Genomic DNA, 6,532 nt, shown 5'->3' with positions numbered 1-6,532 from the left:
CACTGTCTCCAACACGAATACCTTTGGAGGTGTCCTAAGTGTACAGAGTGAATGGATAGTTACTATAACATGATAAACACTATTGTAGAACCAGGAAGTAGTTGAGGGCAGGAGGATTCCCACACATAGTACAGGGGATTCCATAGGAAGACACGGAGAGGACACAAAGTCTTAGAGAATGAGTAGAGAGCAGAGGATGAGCAGTTGGCACCGGGGGGAGGGGCGCTGAAGAAGACATGCTGATTCCCACAGATGTGATGCCACACAGATGTTCTGAGGGAGACCCTGATTCCACACAGATGTGCTTGGGAAGAGCCTGATTCCACACAGATGTGCTGAGAGAGACCCTGATTATACACAGATGTGCTGAGGGAGAGCCTGATTCCACACAGATGTGCTGATGAAGAGCCTGATTCCACACAGATGTGCTGAGGGAGAGCTTAATTCCAGACAGATGTGCTGAGGGAGACTCTGATTCCACACGGATGTGCTGAGGGAGAGCCTGATTCCACACAGATGTGCTGAGGGAGAGCTTAATTCCAGACAGATGTGCTAAGGGAGACTCTGATTCCACACAGATGTGCTGGGGAAGAGCCTGATTCCACACAGATGTGCTGAAGGAGACCCTGATTCCACACAGATGTGCTGAGTGGGATCCTGATTCCACATAGAGTTCTGAGGGAGACCCTGATTCCACACAGATGTGCTTGGGAAGAGCCTGATTCCACACAGATGTGCTGAGGGAGACCCTGATTCCACACGGATGTGCTGAGGGAGACCCTGATTCCACACAGATGTGCTGAGGGAGACTCTGATTCCACACAGATGTGCTTGGGAAGAGCCTGATTCCACACAGATGTGTTGAGAGAGAGCCTGATTCCACACAAATGTGCTGAGGAAGAGCCTGATTCCACACAGATGTGCTGGGGAAGAGCCTGATTCCACACAGATGTGCTGAGGAAGAGCCTGATTCCACACAGATGTGCTGAGTGGGACCCTAATCTCACACAGATGTGCTGAGGGAGAGCCTGATTCCACACGGATGTGCTGAGTGAGACCCTGATTCTACACAGATGTGCTGAGGGAGAGCCTGATTCCACACAGATGTGCTGAGGGAGACCCTGATTCCACACAGATGTGCTGGGGAAGACCCTGATTCCACACAGATGTGCTGAGGGAGAGCCTGATTCCACACAGATGTTCTGAGGGAGAGCCTGATTCCACACACATGTGCTGAGTGGGACCCTTATTCCAGACAGATGTGCTGAGGGAGAGCCTGATCCCACACAGATGTGCTGAGGGAGACCCTGATTCCACACAGATGTGCTGAGGGAGACCCTGAATCCACATAGATGTGCTGGGGAAGGGCCTGATTCCACACAGATGTGCTGGGGAAGAGCCTAATTCCAGACAGATGTGCTGAGTGGGACCCTGATTCCAGACAGATGTGCTGAGGGAGAGCCTGATACCACACAGATGTGCTGGGGAAGACCCTGATTCCACACAGATGTGCTGGGGAAGAGCCTAATTCCACACAGATGTGCTGAGTGGGACCCTGATTCCAGACAGATGTGCTGGGGAAGAGCCTAATTCCACACAGATGTGCTGAGTGGGACCCTGATTCCAGACAGATGTGCTGAGGGAGAGCCTGATCCCACACAGATGTGCTGGGGAAGACCCTGATTCCACACAGATGTGCTGGGGAAGAGCCTAATTCCACACAGATGTGCTGAGTGGGACCCTGATTCCAGACAGATGTGCTGAGGGAGAGCCTGATCCCACACAGATGTGCTGGGGAAGAGCCTGACTCCACACAGATGTTCTGAGGGAGAGCCTGATTCCACACAGATGTGCTGGGGAAGAGCCTGATCCTACACAGACAGGGCAGTGGGTATACACACATGAAGACAGAAGACACTCTTTGCCCCCAAGTAGCGGAAGTTCCTGGTGACTGGGGTGACAATAAATGCGGGCAGGCAGCAGGAACCACTCCTGAGGCATGCAGCCATTAGCAGGCTTGTTCCAGGCAGGACATAAATGAGAAAGCGAGGCTTGGACAGGAGGACGGATGTGACAGGCTGATCCAGGTCAGCTGGCAGGTCTCGTGTGTGTGTGTGTGTGTGTGTGTGCGCGCGCGCGCGCGCACGTGGGGGGGAGTGGGGGGAGAACGGGTGTCAAAACTTGAACATACTTCCCTGTCCTCTGATGAGGAAGAACAGTGGCCTGTCTCAGTAACCGCAGGGGAAGTAATTTTATTTGAAAGAGAAGCTAATGAAATCCAGGTTTTACACTTCGAGTTTGGACGCCCTAGGGCAGGGGTCCTCAAACTTTTTAAACAGGGGGCCAGTTCACTGTCCCTCAGACCGTTGGAGGGCTGGACTATAATTTAAAAAAAAACTATGAACAAATTCCTATGCACACTGCACATATCTTACTTTGAAGTAAAAAAACAAAACAGGAACAAATACAATATTTGTATTTGCATGTGGCCCGCGGGCCGTAGTTTGAGGACCCCTGCCCTAGGGTGTGAGGGGCTCAGGAAAATTCTGTGTGTGTGTGTGTGGTGTGTGTGTGGTATGTGTGTGTGTATGTGTGTGTGTGTGGTGCGCACGCACGTGTGTGTTATGTGTGTGTATGTGTGTGTATATGTGTGTGTATGTGTGTGTGTGTGTGGTGTGTGTGTGGTGTGTGTATGTGTGTATGTGTGTGTGTGTGGTATGTGTGTGTGGTGTGTGTATGTGTGTGTGTGTGTGGTGTGTGTGTGTGTGTATGTGTGTGTGGTGTGTGTATGTGTGTATGTGTATGTATGTGTGTGTGTGTGTGTGTGTGCGTGTGTGTGTGTGGAGTCCACCCCCTCACATTCCCAGTCATCACGTGTGCACTCCTGCCGGACCCCCCCTCTCCCACAGTGCCACGCCTGCCAGGTCTGTGTGTACGAGCACCTTACACCTTCTTGCCCTGCAGCTCCCTCACACCATTCATTCTGCGCCGGTTCCATGGTGACCTAGGTGGTTGCCTCCTTGGCTTGCTGTCCACCCACAATGACCTCTCACAGGTTACTGCCCTTCAGGGATCATGGCCACATGGGCTTTGCCAGCGAGTGAATGGTCGCATGTTTTCCGGTCATGTGTCGATGTGGGGCAGCACGCCTCCTGCCCAGGTCTGGCCTTGCACTCTCCAGGCCACTGCAGTGTCCCTAGGACAGGATCTCCCGGGGTGGACCACACCCTGACTTCCACTCACACCACCGGGCATGGGGTGTGGGCTGGTCTCCGTCACCCAGGCCCCACTCTCACCACCGAGGCATCTGCACAGATGATTCTTATTCCTGCCGCATAGGAAGAGATATTTTTATCTTCATTCTAGAGCAGGAGGAGGTGGCAATAGCCTGCTCAGTCCCAGGGTTGTTTCCCTGCTCCCCCGCGGTATTTTTAAAACACATTTCCATTTACCTTCAGCTCACTCTTGAATATTCAACTAATCATTCCCTCAACGCCAGGGAGACGAGAGTAATAAGCCACATTCCTCATCACCAGCATTAATACATCTAAACCCTGCTCATACTTATGTTCTGCCCACTTTCCCTCTCAGACACTGTGAGGAGACAACCAACTCCCCGTGCTGCCAGAGGGGCTCCTGGGGGCGTGACCACCCCCCGATTACCCGCCACCTCTAGATTTATGTCCAGTCCCTAAGCTCTGGGGCAGCGACTTCAACCATGCGGTGCAAGAATGTTTACAACATGCGGGACCTGACAATTGCGTCAGGGGCACTGGCCTCTTTTCCCTTGGGTGGTAAAATTAAAAGAAATGACAGTAGCTGTCCAGTGTGAATGAATCAAAATTACACCTATTTTTGGTTAGACGGCCAAAAAGCCCATTTTTGATGCGCCGCAGACTTTTAGTGACTGGGCCATCGCTTATGGGCCCTGAGATGGAAGAGGTGGGACGTGCTGCTGTGGACTGATGTCCGGGAGCCGACCGGGCGCCGGGGAGGCCAGGGCCCAGCCCCCGCCCCCGCTGCTGACTTCGCCCACTGCGGAGCCTGAAGCCGGGCGCAGCCTGGCCAGCCGCTCCGCTGCCCGGCCTTTCTCCTTGTTAAGAACCTCAGGGCGTAGCCAGGCCACTTGCATCTGCTCCAGCTCAGTCTGCGTGTCCCGCAGCAGCATGGCCACCACCAAGCGCTTTCCCAGCTGGTGCAGCTGGAGCAGCGGGGAGGGGCGCCATTCCAGGTGCTGGGTGACCACGCCAAGCAGCCCCACTGGTTCCACACGGAGTACCTCAAGAGCCCGAAGACGTTCACCTCGAGGCGTGGCTGGTGGAAGCGATCTTCGGCCCCGGAGGAGAGCACATTCCGCATGTCGAGTGTGTGTCGCAGACCCTGCTTCGCTTTAACCAGTGGGACCCCGGAGGCGAGGCTGAGATCCTGATCTGTGGCCGGCCTTCTTACCAAAAGGATGTGTCCAAGATGATCATGAACTTGGCTCACTATCACCACCAACTCCAGGCACAAGGTTCGCTGAAGAACGCTGTCCATGTGGCCAATCCATGGAACTTCTCCACTGCAGTCCCGGTGGCTGCGCTCCAGGCCTCCCCCAACAAGGTCCGAGCGGCCAAGAGCCAGCTGTCCCCCGACGCTGTCCGGGAGAAGGCGACCCAGCGGTCCCCCGACAAAGTCCAGGAGGCCGCGACCCAGCGGTCCCGCGACGCTGTCCGGGAGAAGGCAACCCAGCTGTTCCCCAACACAGTCTAGGAGGCAGCGACCCAGAGCTCCCCCAACACTACCCAGAGCCAGGTTCCCAGGTTATGAAGGCAAAAATAAAAAAAATTTAAAAATTTTAAAAAAACCTCAGGGATCGCACTTAACGCCCTGTCCCCCATCACCGAAGGGCACCCATGCCGCCCTGAGTCAACACCATGGCGTCTCCTGTTTGCTGTCGATTCAATGACAGGTGCCAAGCCACAGCCAACGGGCACTGCCTGTGTCTCACCCGAGCTCACCTCTGTTTCAGAGACGGAGGAAGGCACTGGGGGAGGACGGGGAGCGTGTTCTGAGGTGCCAGCTTGCGCAGTTGGCATCACTGAGCAGGCAGGGCCTGAATGCTCTGAAAACAGGATCAGGTGGCCTCCTGCTGCCAGAAACAACACCAGGAAAAATGGCTCGGGCTCAAGTACCCGTGCAGAAGCCCTTCCTGACCCGGCCCTGGGGGCTGTGGGTGTTAGCTCCGCGCTGGTGGGAGGGCCCTCAGCACCTGCGGCCGCGCCCTCAGGTACAGGCTGAGCGCCTCTGCGCTGCCTGCTGAACGGATCCTCACACAAGGCTTACGCCCCCCTTTGAAAAGGTCTCCACTGCCCGTCCTGCAAACTTGATCATTCATAGGGACGGCTGCACAGTGTGCGTGTCTGTGCACTCCGGTTCGATGACTGCTGAAGAGCGAAGCCCCCAACGGAAACGTGGCCGCTTACATGTGGACGCTTCTCTTGGGTCCTTGGTCTCTGCAGATGGAGCCTGGAGCCCTTGTTAGGAGGTCGCCAAGCAGACCTCGGAGAAGGAGGCTAGAGCTGACGGTTTCTTTTTAAGGCAGTTCCAGGGAGGACCACGGGAATGGGACGGGGAGGGGAGAAAGCCAGCGAAGGACAGGGGACGAACGTCTGTGTCCTCTCCTTCCTGAGGTCATCCCTGGGAGTCCTGATGGATTAGTGCCCTTATGAGAGTCTCTCTCTCTCTCTCTCTCTCTCTCTCTCTCTCTCTCTCTCTCTCTCGTCTTCCAGCCAGAAAGAGGGCTCTCACCTGGGTGCCTCAAAGTGGCCAGCACCGTGGTGTTGGACTCCAAGCTCCCTGAACTGTGCGAAATAAGTGTCTATTGTTTAAGCACCAAGTCTATGCTGTGTTGTCAGAGCAGCCTGAGCCGACTAAGACAGCATCTTATTAGGCAAGTTACCATCAGTGGCAGCTGGTGCTCAACTCACCGAAGGACTCGGCGTATCCTCACGTGGGGTGAGAGAGCTGCAGTACCCATAGACCAGGGGTGGGCAAACTTTTTGACTGGAGGGCCACAATGGGCTCTTAAACTGGACCGGAGGGCCGGAACAAAAGCATGGATGGAGCGTTTGTGTGAACTAATATAAATTCAAAGTAAACATCATTACATAAAAGAGTACCGTCTTTTTTTTTTTAGTTTTATTCATTTCAAACAGGCCGGATCCGGCCCGCGGGCCGTAGTTTGCCCACGGCTGCCATAGACCAATTCAGGTCAGCGGGTGAAAGTCATTGGATAGGGGAGCGTGTTCATGCTCTAGCTCTTCGGATTATTGGGGCTCCGGAGCCAGATAAAGGCATCAGGCTGAGAGATGCAGGTGTGGAGCTGGCCGCTTGGCCCCATTATGAGACCTGAGGGGATGGAGCAGGACCACTTAGCTGCCTGCTACACTTTCCATGCAAGTGTCAGTGTAACTGGTGAGTTCTGGGATCATAGGAAGTGAGGCCATGGACCTGGGAGAGCAGATCTGTGGTCTGTAGGGCACAGAAGGGT

General features: G+C 54.6%; 1 pseudogene; it reads left to right on the top strand.

The window, feature by feature from the left end:
• Positions 1-3,921: 3,921 nt before the first annotated feature.
• Positions 3,922-4,752, top strand: LOC118679017 (annotated as a pseudogene).
• The last annotated feature ends 1,780 nt before the right edge of the window (positions 4,753-6,532 follow it).

Source organism: Myotis myotis, unplaced genomic scaffold (assembly GCF_014108235.1).
Source record: "Myotis myotis isolate mMyoMyo1 unplaced genomic scaffold, mMyoMyo1.p scaffold_m19_p_22, whole genome shotgun sequence".
In the NCBI taxonomy this organism is placed as follows: Eukaryota; Metazoa; Chordata; class Mammalia; order Chiroptera; family Vespertilionidae; genus Myotis; species Myotis myotis.
The sequence above is the reverse complement of the archived record's forward strand: the minus strand, read 5'-3'. Positions and strand labels throughout refer to the sequence as shown.